Genomic DNA, 24,917 nt, shown 5'->3' on the forward strand with positions numbered 1-24,917 from the left:
AGAAGCCTGCCATGGCCATACAGTTTATAAGTGATATAAGCATCTGAGTGATTATTTTATACGTGGATTGTGGGACTGCGGGGCTTGGGGAACCTGGAGAGAAGCCCTCCAGCAACAAATAAGCCTTCAAAGCCAAAAATATGGATTTATGGCAATATTCATGCACTGCAGTTTACCAATTGTGCCCTTGTGAATATTTTTAGCTAATGAAGACAGATTATATAATCTTGTTCATAATAAACAATTTCCTTTAGCTTATTTTTAATTGAAAGAATATTCCAGTAGAATGATTAGTGAAGACAGAGGAGACTATCTTAAACAAAAACTCAATCACCCCTTGTAGGACAACATACCCCAGGGCAGGCTTCACTTCTTGGAGTATTTGGGCAACATAAACTGGAGTTAATAGGAAATAAACAAAAAAATACCCCCAAGAAGTTGTATGAGTATAGAAGAGAGAGGAGAGAATGTAGAAATGGGAGAAGTTTGAGGAGAAGGGGTGAAGGTGGTGAATACACTGTATGAAATTCTCAAAGAACTAATAAAAGTGCAATTTTAAAAAATAATAAATTTCTATTTAAAATGTATACATACCATTTAAAAGGCCAATTTTAAGAAGCAATTAATATATCTGTTTCCTAAAATAAAATACTTAAAATAGTAGTTATTACCAGATTTTTGTTTGATAATTTATGAAGTTGACTTAGGCTTTCCCAGAAAGAAGTTCTGCATAAATGTGTCTACTACATAGATGTCTACTCCTCCATTCTCCACCTCTCTTGATCTTATTTTCCTGTTTGGAATTCAGAGGCCCTCCAAGTGATGATGAATACATAACAGACAGCATGGAGTTCTTGAGAGTATACCCATAATACTTACTGGCCTTCAAGGATGTGACTATAGACTTCACTGAGGAGGCATGGATCCTGCTGGGGAGGAAGAAAGAGGATTTGCCAGAATGGTAATTTAAAACACAAAGATGAAACCAGAAAAAATGAAATGCCACTTGTAAAGGAAACTTTCAGGGAGGACAAACCTGTCTGTAGGTATGATTTAACAATGAAGAGAACCCTCCAAATGCTACATATCAGGGACAATCTCTACACAACTCAAGTTTGAATCCACATGTGTTAAGTCAACCAAGAAAGAAACCAAATATTTATCATCACTGTGTAAGAACTTTTAGATATTATCATCATTTAATTGATGTAATGAGAGTCCATATGAATGTCATCAATATGGAAAGGACTTTAGGAAGAATTTGAGGCATGATCTCAATCTTCTTTCAGTCTCCCATATGTTGAATTATAGCTGTCCACAACCAGAGTGCATTTTGTTTTTTTGCAAACCAATCAAAACAAAAGCAAAATTCCAGAAAACACTATGCCGAAAATAGTAACTTTAAATATAAACTTAAAAAAGTAGAATACACTATAATGTGTGGTAAGGATGCTGTTATTGGCCACATCTGTGTGTTAATGTCAAAAATAAACATAAATAAGAATAAATGAACTTATGAGGCAATGTCACCATACAATTTTATAAAATACCATTGGAAAGCTGTGTTTCAAGGTTCAAGATTATTGATAAAGAGGTAACTTTTAGAAGTTCACACGATTTCCTGGTTAGATTATTTTTCTTTCAACTTGATCTGAAATAAGGTTATCTGACAGGAGAGTACCTCAATTGAGAAATTGTTTGCATATGTACCTAAGGGAAATCTAACTGAAGCACTTTCTTGATTAAAGGTTGGTGAGGGATCACCCAGCCCACTTAAGTCCACTTAAGTGGTCCTGGGTGGTATAAAGCATGGCCTGATCAAGCCAGTAAGTAGCATTCGTCCATGATTTCTGCTTCAGTTCCTGCTTCCAGGCTCCTGTCTTAAGTTCCTGCCTTGATTTTTCTAGGTGTTGGACTTCAATTGGAAGCTGAAATAAGCCCTTTCCTCCAAAAGTTGCTTTTGGTCATGATGTTTTATAACAGGGATAGAAAGCAAACATAGGACCATGAATTTGAAAAAAAAAATGATACACTCTATTTCTAAAACACAAGAACAAAACAAAAAATGGCCAGATATAACATATGCTGCTGGGGAGGAAGAAAGGAGATGCTTGCTGCATTTTCTTCTTTTCCTTTACTGAATTAGCATAAAAATATAAAATATTGCTGTCATATGCTATTACATCTTGAATGTTAAGTTTCTTACTGTTTGAACTGACTCTGACTTACTAATATCTTAAAAAATACAGAGAGGCTGAAGACTGCCCTTCATTGAAATATACCCATAAATATGACATCACTATAGTTATTTTTGCATGTGTTAGATATATTAACTACTTTTAAAATTAATGATTATCTTATGTTATTTAGATTTTCTTTAAATGAATTGCCTTATGTGTTATAGATGTACTTGCACCTTTTCCATTTAAAAATTATGTAATCGGTTGGACTGTGGTAGCACATGCCTTTAATCTCAGCATTCTTGAGCATTCCTTGGGTATATGCCCAAGAGTGGTATAGCTGGATCTTGGGGGAGATTGATTCCCAATTTTCTAAGAAAACACCATATTGATTTCCTAAGATCCTGCCCCGATCTCCCATCTGGACAAGAGGTGAGTGCCTGGGCTCAGCCTAGATCCCATCCTGGGCACCCGCCATTCCGGGGAAGACCTGCCCAACTTGGCCCCAGGTTCTGGCCATCAGGCAGGATCCCCCCACCCCCACCCCTACTGGGAAGGCTCCCTTTCTCCAAGACCCCCCAGAAGACCCTGAAATCTTCATGCACAGGCCCCACGTGCATCCACCCGACACCACAATGACATTTTAATAATAGATAAAAGGATTAGAAAGAAAAGGGAGTACAGGTATGGGAAAACAGAGTGGAGATGAGGACAAAAAAAGGTGGAAATAGAGATGAAGAAAAGAAAGGGACAGAAGGAAAAAATAGCAAAGCACAATTTACCTTTCATATTTCTTTTGTGATATCCGTATAGAATCTCCTTGCTTAGGATGTAGGTGGGACTAGTGACTTTCTTCTAAACAACAATTACAGTAAATATCTTAAAGATATTCTATTAAGCCCCAAATTTCTACCACTTACCAAAAGTGCCAAGCTAGGGTCAAAGACTTTTACAAACAGGTATTTGGGGAACATTTCAGATGCAAACCATAGCCAACTGGCAGAGATCTTAAAGATGGTTACATCTGAATTTTTTGCTTTTAGAATTGAAGGATCTGACACTTAAATAGGCAAAATAGCTACAGAAACTTAGTGTTAGGGTAGAAAATAAGAACCTGCATCTTTTCGGCACTCTGTCTTTACTCCTAATAATTTTACTATTATTTGTGGAGAAATTCATACTCCATTCCCCATTTAAAGGAATATCATCTACTTAGTATGTAAATAAATGTATATGTAAGTTAGAATTATATTACCCTACTATATTCCTGGATTTTCTTTTCATGTTACTAGAAATAATATGCTATCACAGTAATAATTCAGGACATTGATCTTGACATCACATTATTTATGAGTCAAATTTGTAGAGGTCAATTTAATTTTGCTTTTGCTTATTAAACACATGATTCTTTTTGAAATGTAAAACATGAAAGCTATATAGAACAAACTTTCACTGTATCTATTAAACACCACACTTTCTGTGATTCCAAAGTTGTTGAGTCAATACTGAAGTATAATAATTCACTACTGTGATCAATTTAAAATGATTATTTATTAAATCTGTCATGTATTAAATACAATCTTATGTTCCATATAACATGTTTAGTTTGAATTAAATGTATACAGAAGCTTCTGATCCACTAGCAACTTCCAAATACTGAGCAGTAGCTTCCTAAATAATTGACTCAGAGGCTGAATATTAATTATAAATGCTCAGCTGGTAGCTCAGGCTTATTACTAACTAGCTCTTACACTTAAATAAACACATAATTCTTATCTATGTTTAGCCACGTGGCATGGTAGCTTTTCTCAGTTTGGCATTCTTATCTTGCTTCCTCTGCTTCTGGCTGATTACTCCTGACTCTGCCCTTCCTCTTCCCAGCATTCTTAGTTTGGTTGACCTGCCTATACTTCCTACCTGGCTACTGGCCAATCAGTGCCTTATTAAATCAATTTGAATGACAAATCTTTACAGTGTACAGGAGGATTATTCCAGAGCAATTAAGAAAAAAAATTATTTCCATTTCTGAAACATGAATTTGCTTGTCAGAACATTGTAATTCTAGAATCTTGAGAAACAACTAAAACAGCAAATTTTTGGTAGTCAAAATTTATATAAGTGAAACTATCTGATCAGGTAATCTTTGAAACTATAGCACTTGGATTATGGTTATTTCTTATTTAGATATCTCAGCAAATGGCTGAAGAGATAGCTCTGTGGTTGAGAATGCTTGCTGTTCTTTCCAAAGACATGGGTTCAATTCCCAGCACCCACATTGTAGCTCATAAACACCTGTAACTCCAGTTGCAAGAGATCCAATCCACTTTTCTGGCCTCAGTGGGAAAAATGCATGCACTTGGTTAACAGAAATACTTGTAGGTAAAATAACTATACACATAAAATAAAATTTAAAAATTTTAAAGATATTTTCACAAAAGTAATTGAAGACATAATACTATACTTGTCTTGTTCAATATACAATCCACAAACATAAGCTTGCTTTTTGTCTATCATCTTCTATTGTACAGTGAATAACTGTGTACTCTATTGCCTAAGTGCTCCCAACAAAGGAAATAAAATGAAATGAAGAAAAGGACAAAAGCAAGGGAAATAGAAATGCTCTCACTAAAAGTGTGTGGCATTACATTTTTCACCCAGTAGTGTGAAAACACTTAACTTTTGAAATAACTTATTATGAAATAGTATCTCATTTTCTCATTGTGGATGATTCTATCCTTGTGAATGCCAGGTACCCTGAAGTCATTACACATGTTTTGCAATGCATAATTTTCCTCAAGATAACACTTAGTTTAAATGCAAACTCATTCACATGGGTACAGAAACAAGATTAAAATTGTATCAAATGATCCAAAAAGTCACACCTGTATATGGATTATCCACATTAAAATCTTCAAATTTAAATATGTATATGGTTATATAAAGTTTTATTTGACATGTTTGAGCAACAAAAAGACATATACTCAGGGTGTCAGTATAGAGAATAACACATCCTGGTACTAATATTTGATAAATATATTCCCATCAAACAGGTCAAATATCCATTGTTGCCTTTTTACAGTTTAATAGAGAGCAAGGCAATGCAGTGTATGAAAGTGCCAGGGATTACCAGCTGAGGGTTAGTTGTCAGTCCAAATTCTTCAGCTTAATTCCATATTCTAAGGTTTCCTATAAATGGATAGAGACCATTTATTAACACTTTTTCATTACTCAGGAGATACATGACTGAGTTCAACGATTTCCCTTTCATTTCCATTTTCAGTTTTGTAAATATCCTGTAGATAATAAATACATTTTGGTGGCCAAATGTTGTAAAAGTTGTTAAACTAGTGCTCTTAAACAATATTGAAAATGACATTTTTATTAAGTTGGCATGAACCATGTTTCTAAATCGCTTTTAATATGATAATGTCTGCAGTTTACTAGGCCATAAGTGCAGTTTGGCAGTGGAGCACACATGAATATTTCATCCAGCAAAGGCCATGATTCTGTAATTATAAATAGACCTGTTCCTACAGAAGCAGACAGCTGCTTCTGTTTCAAAGGAAATGTATGAAAGTAATAGTGCTGTGTAAAGGCTTGGGGTAAAGCAGAGGTACATGTTATCTTTAAGAAGCCACTTTTAGATGCCCAGAAAGCTGAAAAGGAAACATTATTAGCCATAGCTGTAAGTTAGACAATGTTACCTATCTAGTTTCTGTGTGTGCTCTGTGTTTGCAGACTGACTTAATTAGCTAGTATAAGAGTTCTTGTTACTTTCTTTAACATTATCTTATGAAATTTATTGGATATCCTGTCACCAAGGTAAAAACTTGAATGAAAATAAAGTAAGTATAAATATTATCTCTCCTTGTATGTATTTCTACTGAATATTTAATATTATGAAATCCTTACAGTTGCTCCACATGATATCGGCTACTGAAGAACACGTTTTCACTCTTTGGCACTTCATTCCTAGTCTTGCATTACTTTGATGTAAATTTTGATAATGGCAAAACACAAAGATGAACATACACACACATAAGTAAATAAATAAATAAATAAACAAATAAATAACCATAATACAACCTCAGCATAGAATCAGTAAATTTTTACATTATGCAGCCAGGTGTAAGGGCACATTGGCACGTTCCTATAATACCAGAACTTGGGATGTAGAGGCAGAATCAGAAATTTTAAGTTATCAGTAGAGTTTGAAACCAGCTGGGCTATAAGAAATTGAATCAAGAAAGCAAAACAAAACAAAAACACATAAGCAAAACAACAAAAATTATTTTACATTGAGCAATTTACCATGAGACTAAATCTTTGCAACGTATATTTAGGATCATTGAGAATACCTTAAGGTATTTTTTAAATGTAATACAGATTAGGTCTTACAATTTTATTTTTTTTTTTATTTTTCTTTATTAAGAAATTTTCTACTTACTTATATGCCACCCACAGATCCCTCCTCCTCCCTCCTCCCACCCCCAGGGCTCTCTCTCAAGCCACCCCACATTCCCACATCCCCCAAATAAAGGTCTCCCATGGGGAGTCAGCAGAGCCCAGGACACTGAGCCTAGGCAGGCCCAAGCCCCTTCCCACTGCACCAAGGCTGAACATGCTCAACTATGTACATACCTTAAGGTATTAAACAGACATTAATAATACTTTAATTTTACAAACATAGAATATGAGGCCCTGAGCAGAAGTGAAAATGTCTGTAGCATTAGAAAAGAATGAGGTGGTTTGAATTTGGAAAATGGTCAATAAAATATGCCCAGGTGAATGAGTTTGTATGAGAAACAAAAACCTTCTTAAGCAAATTTATAACTTGTGAACCCCCTGTAATAAATGTGGTTTCTGGCTGTCACAAGGATAGAGTAATCAGAAATGAGAAAATGAGATGCCATTTCATAATAAATTATTTTAAAAATCAAGTGCTTTCACACTCCTGGGAGAAAATGTAAACTTTTTAATATAATAATTTCAAGCACTTAAATGTATACTTATAAGTTTAAAATAGTAAATGGATGCAAAAGTATAAATTACAGAAGAAAATGTTATTTCAGATCACTATGTTAATATATACTTTCACACTTTGTACCATTCTTTACCAGAGGAATATAACATAGATAAACCTGATATTTTAGGGAAATTAAAAAAAATATGTATGTTTGAAAGCTGTAAAGTAGTTTCTTAGAGGGTGTTTTTCCTTTCATGCTGTTTTTTATTATAAGTTGTTTAGCTTTTACTCATATAAAACTTACTGCATATTTCTTTATATTTTTATTTATATTCTTCTGTAATCACAGCATTTCTTTCCTCCTTTACAAGTTTGTTTTCCAAAGGATAAAAAACAGGAACCTACCACAGAAGCTATAGCATGCTTTGTCTAAATGATTCTTGTCCTTTGAAAATGTCCCTACACATCTAGACTTTTCTTTGAACATGCAATTCAATTTGTAGTCTTGAAGTTTCTTAACAAAACTGGACTTTCATTTTTTTCTGTAAACTATATTTTCAAAGTTGGTTTCAATAGCTCAAGCCACTTTTAGATTAAGCTCTATATTTTTCCTTCATAACTGAACAAAATATGATTTTGATTTTAGAATAACATAAATTCAAAGCCCAAGACTAATTTACATGAAATCTGCTAATATCTCCAATTATATCACTATATATCTTCATCTCTGTCATAATACAGCATAAGTATGCTTTTTCTATCTGCTTATTATATTTCATCTTTTATACAACTCAATATGTAACTCAGCTTTATTGCAAAATATACTACACTACAATCTCTTTAAGAATAGCATAAAAAGTGTAGAATGTTATATTTATCCACTAAAAGAATACAAAAATCACTCAACAAACTGCATAATTGCATGAGATCTGTAATCTGTCCATGCACCATCTCCCATTAACTTCACTGGGAGTTATTTGTAAAAACTGATTGTAGGATCACATTTCCTGAATATACATTTTAATCTTGTCACTCTCCATTGAAATGTGGCCACCTCTGGGTTTGGACCCAGAAGCTATTTGAAAGCACAATACAACACTCCACATGTTTAGAATAGGAAAGGAGTCTGTTACTATTCAAAACAGTAGAAGGGAGGTGTTTACTTAGTTATAATTGTTTTCATAAATGTACTCAACATTATCAATGGCCTCTGGACACATATACAATACTTACAGAAAATTTCAAACATGATCCAACAAAATGGATGGAGAAAGTCAGAGGAAAAATAACTGATGCACTTTATAGATAAGCTCATATATAAATAAATATATTCACAATGGGCTAATTGCCTGGTTACTCTCCCCATGCAGCCAGGTCAAAGTTAAAAACACTAGGAAAACTGATTAAAATGTTCATTAAATATCAAAGAAATTGATATTTAATTATTTAAATATTCTAATTGATTCTCAAAAAAAATTGGCAGCAATGAGAAAGATTCACTAGATGTAATCATTTAAGGATATATTTGACAATGCCTCAAAATATTCTTTTAGGTTGAATAAACAATTAGGGAAATTCTTTTTAACAAGATCATGTCATGCTTCTGCAAACACTAGACTTCTTGTAGTTATCTTCTGTCACGTACTTGTAGCTCATAGGAAACAGACCCAATGACCATGGAGAGAAAGAAAAGTTTGTCAGTTTCATTGCCCCTTTCCTTTCATCATGTGTGAAAAGTCTGGATTTCTATGTCTTCCACATCTTGGGCTCATTTTCTGAATTTCATTGTATTCATTCTTTTCAGTGGTAGCCATAATACTTCTTTCTGTGCATTACAAAAAAATCAGTCAGCCAGGCCTGGTGACAGAGGCCTTTAATCTCAGTGCTTGGGAGTCAGCCTGGTGGATCTCTGTGAGTTCAAGACCAGCTTGGTCTACAAAGTGAGTTCTGGAACAACCAGAGCTGTTACACAGAGAAACCTGTCTTGAAAAACAAACAGGAAAAAAAAATCAGTCACATTAATGATAATCATTTACAGCAGATAAATCCAAGACAGAAAGGAGGTATGTGAGTTATGTGACCAACCTTCGATTACATAGCTCAATGTTGGGAGATCTAGGATTCATAAATTAATACAGGTTAAGGAATTTTAGGTAAACCATGAATCTAAAGTATTTGTTCCTTATTTGAGAACTTCCTATAAAATTATATGCCTCATCATTTATTGAGTTAAAATCCACATAATATAAAGTTAAACATTTATCATTTTAAATTATACTTTTATTTCAGTGGTGATAAGAGAGTGTATTTCATATGCTCTCAATTTTGTACAGCTGCTTCCATTTATACAAATGTTTTCACAATGTACAAAATAAAGGTTATATCCACTGTCTTATTTCTGTGATAAAGACCATGACCAAAAGCGACTTTTGGAAGAATGGTTTATTTGATCTTTCAGCTTACAATCCATCATTGAGGGAAGTCATGGTAAGAACTCAATACAGAACCTGAAGGCAGAAACTAAAGCAGAAACCATGGAGAAATGCTGCTAAATTTCCTGCAACATATGTATGGCGTACACAACCTGCTTTTACATAAACCCCAAGACCACCTGTCCAGGGGTGGCGCCACCTAAAATGGGCTAGTCCCTCCAACTTGAGTCACAAATTAAGAAAATACTTAATAGGATTGCCTATGAGCCAATTTTATGGAAGTATTTTCTTGTTTTTCCCCCTCCTCAGAAAGTATCACACTATTTTCTGGAGTGTGGAATCCTTAATTTACTTTCTATCACCATTGATTTACTTATTCTAGATACTTTTTGTAACTGTAATCAGAAAAAAATGTGGCTTTTTGTGGTTTGGGCATTCATATGTAGCATACTGTTTTCAAATTTCCTCATGTTCCAGCATGAATTGGGACTTCATGATTTTCTTTGGGTATATTTTATAGATATAAAGTATTTGTTTTTCTGTGAATTATTGAATGGACCTTTGAACTGTCTATATTTTTGGATGTTATGAATAGTGCCTCTGTGAATGCTTATCCACAGAATTTGTTTGAACATGTTTTTCATCAATTCTCTGAAATACATATCTAAGTGTGAGATTGCTGGCTATATAGTAATTCTATATTTAAATTAATTAGAAGTTATCACAGTATTTTCCATAGTGAGGTCATCATTTTGCATCTCATTTTGCAATGTATGAGAGTTGCAATTTCTCCACATCTGCATAAATACTTGCTATTTGGTTTCTGAATTATTATTATTGTTATTATTATTATTGTGATGTCAATATCAATAATTATGATAATAGGTATCTTACTGGGTATTGAATTGTAATAGTCTCTTATGTGTTGTGAGTATTATACCCTTATAAGGTTTCATGTAACAAATATTTTCTGCTTTATATAGGATGTATTTTCACTTTCTTGATGTCACCATTTGATATACAGTTTAAATTTAGACGTATACAATGTCTTTCCATAAATTTTCCACAGTATTTTGTGTGTCCCAATTGCTGATATAAATTTTACTTTTATAGTAACTTTTATTGGTTTCTTTCATAAGCATGTCTATTATTGTATACCACTATTGTCTAAACTCATCTGACAGATGGCCATTCTGTAACACTCCTGCTAAAGTTAAGTTAGAATAAAAATGAACAAAAATAAATCACTTGAGTTCCTTTATCATTCTGTTTCAATTAAATGACTGACAGTTGCTCTACATAAAATTGTTCTAAAATTAGACAAAATCAGTTCTTTATTTCACTTCTTTATAAAAGTGTACTCTTTCAATTCATGTTAACTTTCCCCTTGCTTTATGTGATAAGGACTTAATTTATAAGTCTGTTTGGAAAAATAAATTACCATTGTTTTATATCAATTTTTTGAAGTGTGATTTCTTTCATTATATTTTAATATCTTCTCTGCAACAGATATTCCTTAATTATGTGTACTTTTCAAAGATTTGAACATTGTCTCATGCAATCTACTATTTAATAATTCTCAGAGACTCTTTAGCAGCCTTTAAATTTCATTTACACTCTCATGTGAACATACATGATTTATTTTCTCTTTTTCAGTGTCCTTAAAATTTCTACACTGAGATAGTCTTTTCAATTATTGACATTAATGTAAAAGCTAGTAGAAACCTGATTGGAAGAACACAATAGTTGCTGCTCTGAAATAGTTATAAATCACCAAGAAAATAAAGTATTATCAATATTTTGTGGCCAGAACTGAAAAATTATCTACTAATAACTCATATTAACCATTTATGTTAGCAAGGTTAAGTATGGTGTTTACAGACACACATTCACTATGTATTAATCATCTCTGAAAAGACCATTTTCACTTTTTCCTTCTTCATGTCTTCCTAAAACCCCAATAATCACTTTCATGTCAACGTTATTTTGAAGTGGTATAGACATTCTAATATAATTTCAGTGGTATAAAATATTTGTGTTTTACATTATTATCATTTATTAATTATCACCATTATAAATAAAAATGGCTCTCATTATGAAATTTTCACACATGCATTTATTGTATTTTGGTCATGCTCATACCCATTACTGAGGCAAGTAAGACCGAAGCACCAGGCCACACCTTAAGCAAACAATGTGCTGTGACATGCACAGAGAGTACTCTGGCCAGAGGAAACCTGACCCATAAACTCCAAACTGGAAAATGATGATGTACAACCCAGATCCTACCAAGAAACACCATGGCAATATATATATTATATATATCAGCTTTTGTTTAATAAATGAGAGATTGCTTGAAAACTCCCAGAGTCTGTGTCATTGACTCTGCATCTACTTATCCCCTGCCTGGGTATCAGAGACAGCAAGACCCAAGCTGCAGAGCCAGTGACACATTACCATCTCCTGTCCCTGTCCCACTCTGGGATCCTCTTCCTCCCAACAAGACCCCATTTCTACTTTCATATAATTAATTAATCAACTAATTGATTTTGTGAGGCAATGAGTTTCAGCTGGGCGCTCACAGTAGTATGAGTGAGAGGCTATTTACAAGACCGTGTACATCTTCTCAGAGGCTACCCCACCAAAGAAAATGTATGTCTCCTCTAAATAAAAAAAAAAAAGAAAATGTATGTCTCTCCCCTGTCAACCATTAGTTGCCAATAGACCTTCAGCGTGGGTAGCCAGCTTGTGAGTCCTCCCTCTCCTATGATGGAATACTGATTGGCCCAATTTTATTTAAATCTTGTGTGGGTAATCATTTTGAGTGAGTAAATTCTGTGAATCAATAGGTTTTTTCCTTTTAAATGCTAAAAAGTATTTTATGGATTGACTGTATTACAGTTTATATAACTAATCACCTACTGAAGATCTTCTGGATTATTTGTAGTTCAGAGATGTTAAAAATAAATCTGCTATAAACATTCATGTACAGATTTTCTGTAAACATATTTTTAGATTTATTAGATACATGCCAAGAGAGCAATTGTTTCCTGTATAGAAAGAATGATTCGTTTTGTAAATCTTGTTGGTGTACTTTTCAGAATGACTTGACCATTTTTGCAATCTCCATATTCTCAAAATAGTATTTGCCATTGACATTTTTATTTTAAATATAGTCATCCTGGTAGATATCTAGAAATCACATTGTAGTTTTAATTTACATTAACTTAATATTAACAAGATTGATAATCTCACATTATCTTTGCTCTTTGCTCAGTTCTCCAACTTGATTCTTAAGTGAATTTTTTCTGCTGAGTTTTATTGTAGATTCTACACAATAGCCTTCATTTAGTGTGAGATTTACACAAGTTTTGTCCCAGTGCTTATGTTGTCCTGTCATCATAAAGGGGTTCTTTATGGAGTGATTTTTATGTTGATAAAGACCACTTTATTGATATTTTGGGAGCAGATTGTATTTGATGTCATTCTGAGAACTTTCTTATTGCGTGAAATCCCAAGGTTTTTTTTTTAATTTTCTTCCTAAAGTTGCATAGTCCCACATTTGTACCTTAATTATTTTATCATAAATTAGCTTTTAACTTTTAACATGTAAGGTTTAAGTGACATTTCATTTCCTTTGTTTATGGACATCCAGTTGCTCAAATACTTAATCTATTACCCTAAATTAGTTTTCCATACTTGCATCATTGGTGCACTGTTGAATTTTCTCTTTTGTTCTTAATTATTTACATATCAACTGCTCCACAACTAAGATCAAATCTTTGTTACTGTAACTATGTGATAACATTGAAAATAAAGACCAATTATCCCTACATTAGTATTTTCAAATTCACTTAGCTATTTTAGATCATTTGCTTGTTTATACAAATTTCAAAATAATCATGATGGTATTTAATTTTGACTGCCCATTTCTGAAAATAATATCTTTCCATTTTCAAAAGTTTTCTCTGTCCTTTCATTAAGTTTAGTTGTGCTGCATCCATGTTTTCTCAGATGACTAGATAAATTATGTATTTTATTATTATTTTTATACCGAAATATTATTGTTATATACTGTCCTGTGACATTAGCAAATGCACATATTAGGTTTTTTAAGTCTTTAAATTATGATTTTCATTTTATTTTATGCGTACATGTGTTTTACCTGCATGTATCTCTATGTACCATGTGTATGCCTGGTATCCATGGAAGCCAGAAGAGGACATCAGATCTTCTAGGACCAGAGTTACATAAAGTTGTGAGATATTATGTGGTTGCTGGAAGTAGAACTTGGGCCTTCTGAAATAGTAGCCACTACTCTTAACTGCTGATCTATCTCTCCAAGCCTCACATGATAGTTTTATGAGTATTTATAAAGAATTTATTGGAGCTTTTTACATTGTCAAGACATGTAAAAGGGGTCAGTTTTGTTTATTATCTCTTAATCTGTATGCAACCGTTCTTCAACTTATGGATCTTATAGCCTTTCCTCCCCCCTTCTGTAATTTTCTGTGAGTTTTGGGGTAAGATGGTGATATAAATCACCTCTTTGGGGATAGGGACTCCAATGTCATCAATTCTTTACAGTTTTATCAGTTGTTTCTTTATTACTCATCATCCATAGCCAAAACAAGCCCCTCTGATGAAGGCTGAGAGCAGATTAATACACAAGTACAAAGATAAGTATTTAAAAACCATTTGATATTATGTCCATTTAGCAAAATAATAATAGTAAATTCTCCCTTGTCTTGAATTTTTATCTCAATCCACCCAGTGATATCTGAATAGTTACATAACCTCAAAAACTGAAATAACCAAGTGTTGCTCAGTTGAAGGAATGGATGTATAAATTATGATAGGTCAATATAACTCAGTATGTTCTAATACAAAGTAATAAACTACCATTCATATAATAGTAATGATGAATCTCAAGTACCTTACTCCCCATTTCTTTAATCTTAAAAGGATATTTATACCACCCCATTTTGATGATATCTGTAATAAGTATATTATAGGACAAGAAATCAGATCAAAGGCTGAAAGTGGATTAGATCATTAATTTCAAAGTAGGATAAAGGGAATTTAGAGAATAATAAAAATGATTTCCTAACTTATTTGAATTAAGGTTACATGGTTACCATGCTCTATATGAACAACAAACATAGTTATATATACTCTAAATAGATAGAATACTACTGTAATTACACCTTAATAAAACTAAGTTTTTAAAGTATATGACTACTTAAAGCATTCCATTTAATGTTAAGAAAATTTATTGATAGTTTTTTTCATTGTTATGTTTTGAGGTTTTTGCATTTATCGTGACAAACATCATAAAATGATTTTCCTTTTTTACCTATAATATATTTAATATAATCTTTAAAGTCAGTATTAATATAACAAATATTATTTTAATATATTTTATCTTATTGTTTAGGAAATAATTGGCAAATATTACAATCAATGGTTTTGAAAATCTATTTTAGAAAATTCCATGGAAAAACTACTTATATTATTAGAAAAAAATGTTAAATTATAAAACTGTCAAACATCAAAAATTACTTCTCACAAATTGTTCTGTTTTGGCTTAATATACATTCCACAATGTCTTGGGACATCTATGTTTTCATCTATACAGAAAGTAAAAACTCATATTGGAATCTGTAGTTTCCTAATAGTTAAAATTATAGCTGTCAAATTATGTACTGACATTCTAGGGTATTAAAATTTATATATTTTAAAATTTTAAATTAAAATATAGTTATATCATTTTTCCCTCCTCTTTCTTCCCTCTCCCCTTCCCATGTTCTCTCTCCTCTCAGATTCCTGGGCTCTTTTTCTTTCTTTTTTTTTTTTACATTGTATCAGATGTTTTTTTTTTATAATTTTATTTATTTTATTTTACAGTACTATTCAGTTCTACATAACAGCCACAGATTTCCTTGTTCTCCCCCTTCCTGCCCCCCTCCCCTTCCCGACAGCCCACCCCCTTTCTCACCACCTCCAGATCAAGGCCACCCCCAAGGACTGAGATCGACCTGATAGACTCAGTCCAGGCAGGTCCAGTCCCCTTTTTCTTTAATTGTTATTTTATATGGACACACACACACACACACACACACACACACACACACACACTACTAACTGAATATGATCAGTATTTTTCGTACATATATGATTTCAAAGCTGACTGCTTGGTATCGGAAATCTACCCCTCTCTCAGAATCATTATGTGTCTTTAGTTCTTTGACTAAAATTTGGACCCCATGAGATTAGAGATTTCCCCTTTCTACATTAAATGTCTATTTGCATTGTCTTTGTCCAGCTCTTGTGTACAAAAACATATAGTTGAGGTATTATGGGTGAAGCTTCTCTATAATATCTAGGAAAAACATTTCAAAACAGACTTCCTGGTTCTCTGGCTCTTATAGTTTTTCAATCCCCTCTTCTATGATGTTCTCTGAGCCTTAGGTACAGGAATTGTGTTGTAGATGTGTCTGATGAAGCCAGACAACCCACAATCATTTCTTCACTGCATTTTAACCAGTTGTGGCTTTCTGCAATGGTCTCCATCTGATGCAAAGAGAAGTGTCTTTGATGAAGGGTGAGAGCTATACTTGCCTATGGGTATAAGGATAAGTATTTGAATATAGTTAGAAATAATATTGATAGGAAATGTGGCAGTGTAGTCAGAGGTTTCTCTGGTCCTGCTTGGCCCTGCATTCTACAGTGGTTTGGCCCCAAATAAATACACAGAGGCTTGTATTATTTACAAACTGTATGGTCTATGGCGGGCTTCTTGAGAGCTAAATCTTTTATCTTAAATTAGCCCACTTCTATTAACTTATGTTTTGCCACATGATCTATGGCTTTATTGACAGCTGGCATTTCCCTAGACTTTGCCTTTCTCTTTCCTGTCTCTATCCTTGGATTTCCTGCCTCCTTCCAAGCTGCCTTGCTATAGGCCAAAGCAGCTTATTTATTAACCAATGAGAACAACATATATTCACAGAGTACAGAAAGACATCCCCCAGCACTTCCCCTTTTTATCTAATCAAAAAGGAAGGTTTAACTTTAATAAAGTAAAATTATATATAACAAACAATTATCAAGCAAGAATTACAGTTACAATATCTATTCTATTTGTATTTGGCAAAATTAAAGAAAATATTTTATCATCTAACCTGTATTTGTGAGTTTAAATTTACATATCTAATTTATCTTTTGTCATAACCAAGGAAAATTATAATTATAACTCTCTAGTCTTCAACTACATCAAAGACTTCAGAAGGATATAATATTACCTAAGTAAACATGAAGAGCATTTTAAGCAACTTCCAAACATCTAGAATGACAGAGTCAGCTGGCTGCTGGGACAATCACTCAAAGTTCCTCTGCAACATTGGGGCATCTCTCTTCAGCCTATAGGAGTAGAGTCTCTCAGTCATGTTGCCTTGTGTCTTGTAGAATGTCTGGCAGTCTTCTCTGCGAAACAGGAATGTGAAGGACCATTTTGCCTTGTCTTGACAAAATTTAGTGGTCATTTTTTCATGGGTCCTGCATGTATAGTCAGTACAACATTTTGTCAAGCAGTCCAGACAATAACAGTTTCTTTCCCAAATGGCTAACTTTTGCCATTAGGAAATCAAACTCCAAATGGAGTTTCTTTGATGCCCATCATCTTCTCTGAAGTAGGTTGGTGCTGCCAGGAGCAGACATGTCTCAATATCTAGAAAAGTCAAAGTTCTTAAAACATTTTAAACGCCATATTCTGTAGGTCTTTGAAGAGTTTGAAGATGACCTAGGTAATTGAAATACATACAGTAGTTTCTTCTCAAAGTTTCACTACCTCATTAACCTGGGCTAGCATGTTTTGTTTTCAGTACAAGGTAAGATTTCCCTCCTGATGAGCAGGCCTTAAATCCAATCAGGTAGCTGTTACTAATTGCCAAGTTTTGAGTACAACTAATGCACCATAGGAATATCTTGCCATGCTGGTCATTGTTGTGGTTCATGGGCATCATAGCTAGATAGGGCTTCCTTCCCTTTGCAGTTTGCCTAGCATCGTTGTTTGACCTCAGTGAGTAGGCTTTCAGGTTCTATCCAGTTTCAATCCTCTGAGGCCTATGTACAAAATGAATGGTGTCTTCAATAATACTAAGTTACTTTCAACTTCTGTGAGGCAACCAAGGGTAACTGCAATCACCTGTATAGTTTTGGGAGTCTCTTAGTCTTCCCTAACCAACAATTTGAAAAGGATTTTTTTATTTATTTATTTATTTATTTATTTATTTATTTATTTATTTATTTTTTTTTTGGTTTTTCGAGACAGGGTTTCTCTGTGTAGCTTTGCGCCTTTCCTGGAGCTCACTTGGTAGCCCAGGCTGGCCTCGAACTCACAGAGATCCGCCTGGCTCTGCCTCCCAAGTGCTGGGATTAAAGGCGTGCGCCACCACCGCCCGGCGAAAAGGATTTTTTTATGATTGGTACTGGGACTTTTGTTAGATAATCTATGGGTTTTGGGGAGAGCACTGCCAGTTCAAGTGACATAACTTAAATTATATGTTTATGTATATACATACACTTATAGGTATTATATATAATTTTAGGTACATAAAATAATACTGCCAGGCATAAGGGTGCAGGCCTTTAATCCCAGAACTTGGGAGGTGGAGACAGAAGAATCTCTGTAATTTTGAGGCCAGACTGGTCTACATAGTTCCAGGACAGGCAGAGCTTCATAGTGAGGCCCTGTCTTGAAAACAAAAAGATTTTTCATGGCTTTTTCAAATATCTTTAGTGTAACAGAAAAGAGAACTCTCATTTTGAATTGTCATTTGTTTAAGAAGTAGGCACTTGTACATCAGATCACGACAGATGATGTTCTAGCATAGACATTTGAAAGACTCATAAAGTTTTCCCTACTGAGGAGTTATTGGCAATTGATGACTGCTTGTGAGGGAATAGTAAGTTTCCTTTGGAAATGTGGTCACTGAGAGGCTACTGACAATCCCGTAGATGATCTTACACTTGTGTATATATAAAAATACTCTATGGGTTAAAAAAAATAGGATAGGAAGTTTAGAGAGGGCATGGTATGGACATTGCAGAAAGTAGGAGGGCGGACTGGGGATGGATACATTGTATACAGGTGGCCTAGGTCAAACCCATGCAGAATCCCTGATTGTAGCTCTAGTTGCTGCAAGAACCTATGGGCCCAGGTTAGCTGATTTTGTGGGTTTTCCTTGACCCTTCTGGCTTCCACAATCCTTTTTCCTTTTCTACAGGATTCCCCCAGCTCCTCCTAATGTTTGCCTGTGGGTCTCTGCATCTGCTCCCAGGAGTTGCTGGATGAAGCTTCTCTGATGAGGATTAGGCTTTGGTCTATGAGTCCAGCAGTACCATTAGGAATCATTTCATTGATTTTTTTCTGGAAGTGTTTGGTTCTATCCTTGCGGGACTCCTAACAGTGGGAGCAGAGGCTGTCTCTGACTCTTTTGTTTTCAGTTTCCCTCATACATTCAGCCTTGATATGAGGGGAGGTGCCTATTCTTATTGCAAATTGATATCTCTTGTTTAGTTGCTATCCTTCGGAGGCCTTCCCTTGTCTGAAGGGAAATGGAGGAGGAGTGGATCTTGGGGAGAGGGGAGGGACTAGGAGGACAGGAGGAAGGGGAAACTGTGATGGGGATGTAATATATGAGAGAAGACTAAAAATACATTGCATACAGGTACAAAATTCTCAAATAAAAATGAGTTTTAAAAGAAGAAATCTCCATTGGAAGTGAAAACAAATGACTTCTTAAAGAAACAAAATCATCTATTCTTTTTCTAACAGGACTCAATTGGCTAAATGGAAAAGAATAGGACCAGAAATAAGCTTGATCTCCAAGAGTAAATATTTGGTACTAATTAAGCATCAAATTAAGAATCCTCCACAAATTTTTCTAATAAATGCATCTTTATTTTATGCTGTTAAGAAAATCATAATTGTAAACTATAAATAACCTTGACTAATATCATGATTTTATTCATTTTTAAATTTATTAAGGTTTAGTTTTATATCTTATATACTTACTTCATTTGATTCCAAATGAATGATGGAAAGATAAAGCAACTTGTATATCATTCTCTGAACTTCTATTATGGGGCAACAGCAAAAACAATCAATACAGGGTCGTTTGCTACTATCTATAATACTGCAATCTGGGTAAACAATTATGGCCCAGTCTCTAATACACACACACACACACACACACACACACGAAAGTAATACATGGTATTCATTGAGAACCAAGTTTTTATACATTGTGCTCACAGAGTAAGAAATTTCAAGTCTGTTTGTCTTTATTCTAAGTTATTTCAGGCTTATTAAAAATTCATATATTGGAACAAGTCATACATTCTTTAATCTATGAATCGTTATTACAATTGTTTTTTCTTTTACTCCATTCAACGTTTCAATGTTACCTAGATATAGCACATTATTGTGTTTTTTCTCATGGTTCTTACTTAAATATGTAATTGAATTATAAGTCTAGAAAGGATGCCAAGGGCCTTTTATCAGCATTATTGGATTACATGCGAGGCATATGCTATTAAAATAATTTTCTAATGATTTGTAGATTTGGATATCACTAACTCATAATAAATTGTCTTGAGGTAATTGGAGCATAATATTATTTCAATCAGTTATTTGAACTTCATGTTAAATTTTTACGTTCAGTACACATGGATATTGAGTCTTGGCAACTGAATATTATAACTAGTTACTGTAATAAGAATCTTGCTATTTTATTTTAATTTTTAAAATATTTTAAAACTTACTTATAAAACTCAAGTAGGATTGGAGAGGTGGGTCCTTGGTTAAGAGCGCTTGCTGCTCTTGCAGAGGATCTGGGTTCCAGAACCCACAGGGTGACTCATAACCATCTATAACCCCAGTTTCAGAAGATTCATCACTCTCTTATGGCCTTCATAGGCACCAGACATATACATGGTACACTTATATACAGAGAGGACAAATACTCATACACATAAAATTAAAAACAAATAAATATTTTAAAAGCATGGATAAAATATTATTTATTTCACAGTTAACAAATAAATCTAAGATTTAATTCCTACTGCACAGAATACCAGTTAGGGACAAATAATAGGTTGTCCTAAAAGTTTATACTAAAAACACTGTCATACCAAGGTCATGTTAAGAAAATGTAAAAGGGGAAAATATATTGTCAGATCTATCAGGTGAATATGCTAGCTTGTCTAGAAGGAAAACATGCTATTTCAAGGTGATACTAGTGAAACAAACAGAGTAAATAAACCTCTACAAAATCTATCTCAAAACAACCAATGAGATACTTGGCAAAACATTGTCATATTACATGTCTCAAGTCTCTGAAAAAATCAATCAAACATTTAAGGCTATTCTAGTCACTAGAATCTAGTACTTATTCTAGAAAAAATATCAGCCAGAATCTCAGCAACGATAGAAAAGATGTGTGGTATTTGAACTTACTCTATCATAATCTACTCTTTCCCAGATTGGCAATCCTCTTGAAAACAATACCATATAATCATGCTGAACATAGCAGCAGCCTGAAAGGTGTGTGCAAGAAAGAGTATTAAGCTGGAGATCCTTCTAAAGTTCATCCCATCCCAAATTATCCTTATTTTGCCCTTTTTCTTCAAAGATGGGACATACAACATACCTTTATGTTAGGAGCACTGTAGGGAAAAGGGGATGGCTAAAGAAACCCACCCTGACCCTGGAGCCCAGAATTAGGGAAGGATGGCTCAGATGAGGCCAATGAGAGAAACAAGTTAAGCTCAGATCAGAGCCATCTCTGCCCCTGTCCAACTGACTTGTGAAACCAAACAATCATAGAGCAGGATAGTAGAACCCTAGGCCCAGGGTTGACTCCACCCACTAGACTTCCTATAAAAACCCTGCCCTGCCTAGTCAGTTTGAAAAAGGAAGGCTATTCTCTCCACCCTGGTAGAGGCAGCTACTCTCCTGGACTCCTCCTTCCCAATAAACCTCTTCCTCAAAAGAGTTTTTGGGATGTGAAGATCTTCATTCATTGGTGTAGAGAAGATCCTTGCTGAGACATCCCCCAGTGGATAAAACAAGAGAGAGAGCTGAAAGAGTGCAGCAAGGAGGAACTGAACAGAAGATCTTTGCTAAGATGTCCCTCAGTGGACAGAGAGAACTCTAAGTAACACTTTTCTCCTAGCCGGAGGAGATTGCTACATTTCTGCAGGAGTTTCCTGTAGCTGGAGAGTTTTCTCTCCAGGCCCCATCAAGCCCCGGCAGTCTGACAGCCCACTTATAAAATAAACATACAGACGCTTATATTATTTAAACTGTTTAGCCTAATGGCTCAGGCTTTTTGTTAACCATTTTTATATCTTAAATTAACCCATTTCTATAAATCTGTACCTTGCCACGTGGCTCGTGGCTTACTGGCATCTTTCAAGAGTCTTGCAGAGTAGACAGAGACAGCAGTCAGCCTGGATAGTCATCCAAAGTTTTTTTGTAAAGTTGGGGCATCTGTCTTTAGCCCACAGGCCTAGAGTCTCTCAGTCATTTTTTTTTTTTTCTTTTTTAGTGTCCTGTAGAATGTCTGGCAGTTTCCTCTGAAGGACCATTTTGCCAAGCAAAGTTCACTGGTTACCTTCTTATGGGTCCTGCATATCTAGTTGATCAAGCAGTCCAGGCAAGAACAGTTTTTTGCCCCAATGGCTATTTTTGCCAAGAAGAAGATAAACTCCATACAGAGTGTCTTCGATGCCCATCCTCCTCTCTGAAGTAAATCTGGTATTACCAGGAACAGACATGTTTCACTGTCCAGAAAGTCTAAATTTTTAAAACATTTTAAATGCCATATTGTGTAGGTCTTTGAAGTGATTGAAGATTGCCTATCTATCTGAAGTATATCTATGTATACCTAGAAAACTTAACTAACATGGCTACAAGTTTGACTATCATAAAAGACTAATTATTAATCTGTATTTTTTTAATTATCCATTACAATCTAAATGAATTACATAAACATAATATCTCAAATGAGAATAGAAATATATACAGTATAATAAAATTAAATTTAAACTTGTATCAATAAACTAAAACCCAAACCAATGTAAAACATTTTAAATAAGTTGTTGTTCTTTAAAAGTAGGTTCATTAATCTACCCTTTTATCCTATTATATCTATATCGTATATATCTATATCATATCCCTCCCTTTTTTAGAAAGAGATTGCATTTATAATCAACCTGTTTTAAATAAAAATATTGGTTTTTCTCTGTCCCATACCAGAGGGCTCTTTTGATATGGGATACAATGATCTCAACCTTTTATTTTAGCATTATGCCTAGGATTAGAGCAGGAATGAGCCAATTCCATCTCTAAAGCCAGCTTAGTATATTTGGGAATTTGTGCATAGCTTCTCTTACTACTTCCTGTTGGAAGGGGGTGCTGTATCTTATGGGGACACAAAGAAAATTTTAGGATTATGGGGTAGTCTGTGAGGGTGTATTGTCTGAGACAGTTGCCTTGAAACGGTTCTGGATATTGTATCATCTGGGCCATGGTGTCATTGGAGACCTTTCAGGTGGTCTTGGCTGGTCAAACCTGATGTATCTTAATCCATAGCCTCTGGCTTTCTGTGGAAACAAAAGCAGAGCCTCTTTTCCAAAGTAACATATCCTTAAATCCAAATTTTGAAGTCAAGGTACCTTTAAAGTATACATTTTGGCATAACTCAACAGCTTTTACAATCAAATGTTTTTCTTCAGTTATGAATATCAAAGACAACATAATCCAGATTCTCTGTGTGATAGCCATCTTTACATGGCTTATTAACTTTACTGTTTTTTAAAGACTTTATTTTTAAAAACTATTTGTTTTTATAATTGTATATATATTTTTCTCTCTCTTTTAAGCCTAGATTCATTTTTACATACATTGTAAACTATTCCATCTGAATCAGTCTTATTGTGAACCTATTGCTTTAATGCAGCATTCTAAGACTAAAAAGGCACTGTGGCTGCTGGCTCTGCCCATCTCAGCTTCCCAACATGGTGGTGGTACACCTTCCGCCAGCTCTGGGAGCCATCAACTCTCAGAAATAGTGGGTCTATGCTTGTATCAAAGCAGCATGTAGCCCAGAAACCTCTTTTTGTTTTGTACTAGCAAAGGCTAAGTCCACCACACAGCTTAATGAGCCATTTGTAGAGGCCTCATTCCTGTCATACTATAGGTCCTGCACACATGCCAGGAACCCGCCACAGTAGATAGCAGCCCAAACACACAAGCTGCCGCCAACTTGAAAGAGACAACCAGGAATTATTCTTAGCTTTGTTCTAGAATCTTTTCACTCAGATTTTAAGTAGAAACTCTTGCCCCACCTTGGGCACCATTTGTAGCTGGAGAGTTTTCTCTCCAGCTCCCACCAAGCACTGGCAGTCCCACAGCCCACTTACAAAATAAACACAAAGACACTTATGTTATTTAAACTGTTTGGCTTAATGGCTCAGGCTTTTTGTTAACTGTTTTTATATCTTAAATTAACCCATTTCTATAAATCTGTACCTTGCCACTTGGCTCGTGGCTTACTGGCATCTTCACATGCTGCTTGCCATGGCAGCAGCTGGCAGTGTCTCCCTCCTCAGCCTTTCACTTCCCAGAATTCTCCTCTCTCCTTGTCCTGCCTATACTTCCTGCCTGGCCACTGGCCAATCAGTGTTTTATTTATATAGAGTGATATCCACAGCAGTTTCCCCATTAGCAGAGTGAAGCAAAAGAAGCAACATCTTAGGCCAAAGAAGCAGAGCTCTGCTAGGAAGCCCTCTTAAGTGGGGGCTGAGCAAAACTCAGTTATAGAGGCTCTCCAAGAGAAGAGCTAGATTGCTATATCCTGTGGGGAGACCATCCCCCATCATACCAGGTATACCTTAACTTTCCCAAAAAGTCAGGATACCCTTCCCTGCTGAAGTAGTTCCAGGCCTGACTCCCCTGAGAAGTCAGAAAAATTTCCTTTCTGACATTGGTCTGTTTCTTTGCAGTCCCAGTTGTCAGAGTTGTGCTACACAGCTCCAGGTGTCCCAGACACTTTCAGGGCAGAGCTCTTGTTGTGAGCAGCTTGAGGTGTAGGGGATACCTCACCCTCCAGGGTTGAACTATCTCCTTGCAGTTCAGCCATCAGAGCTATGCTACACAGCTCCAGGTGTCCGGGACACCTCACCTTCAGGGCTGAACTGTCTCCGTGCAGTTTCAGCCATCAATTTACTAACATTTTGGTGCTGAAACCTGGAAACCAAGCTGAGAGTTTT

The sequence above is a fragment of the Peromyscus maniculatus genome, chromosome X, assembly GCF_049852395.1.
Source record: "Peromyscus maniculatus bairdii isolate BWxNUB_F1_BW_parent chromosome X, HU_Pman_BW_mat_3.1, whole genome shotgun sequence".
In the NCBI taxonomy this organism is placed as follows: domain Eukaryota; kingdom Metazoa; phylum Chordata; class Mammalia; order Rodentia; family Cricetidae; genus Peromyscus; species Peromyscus maniculatus.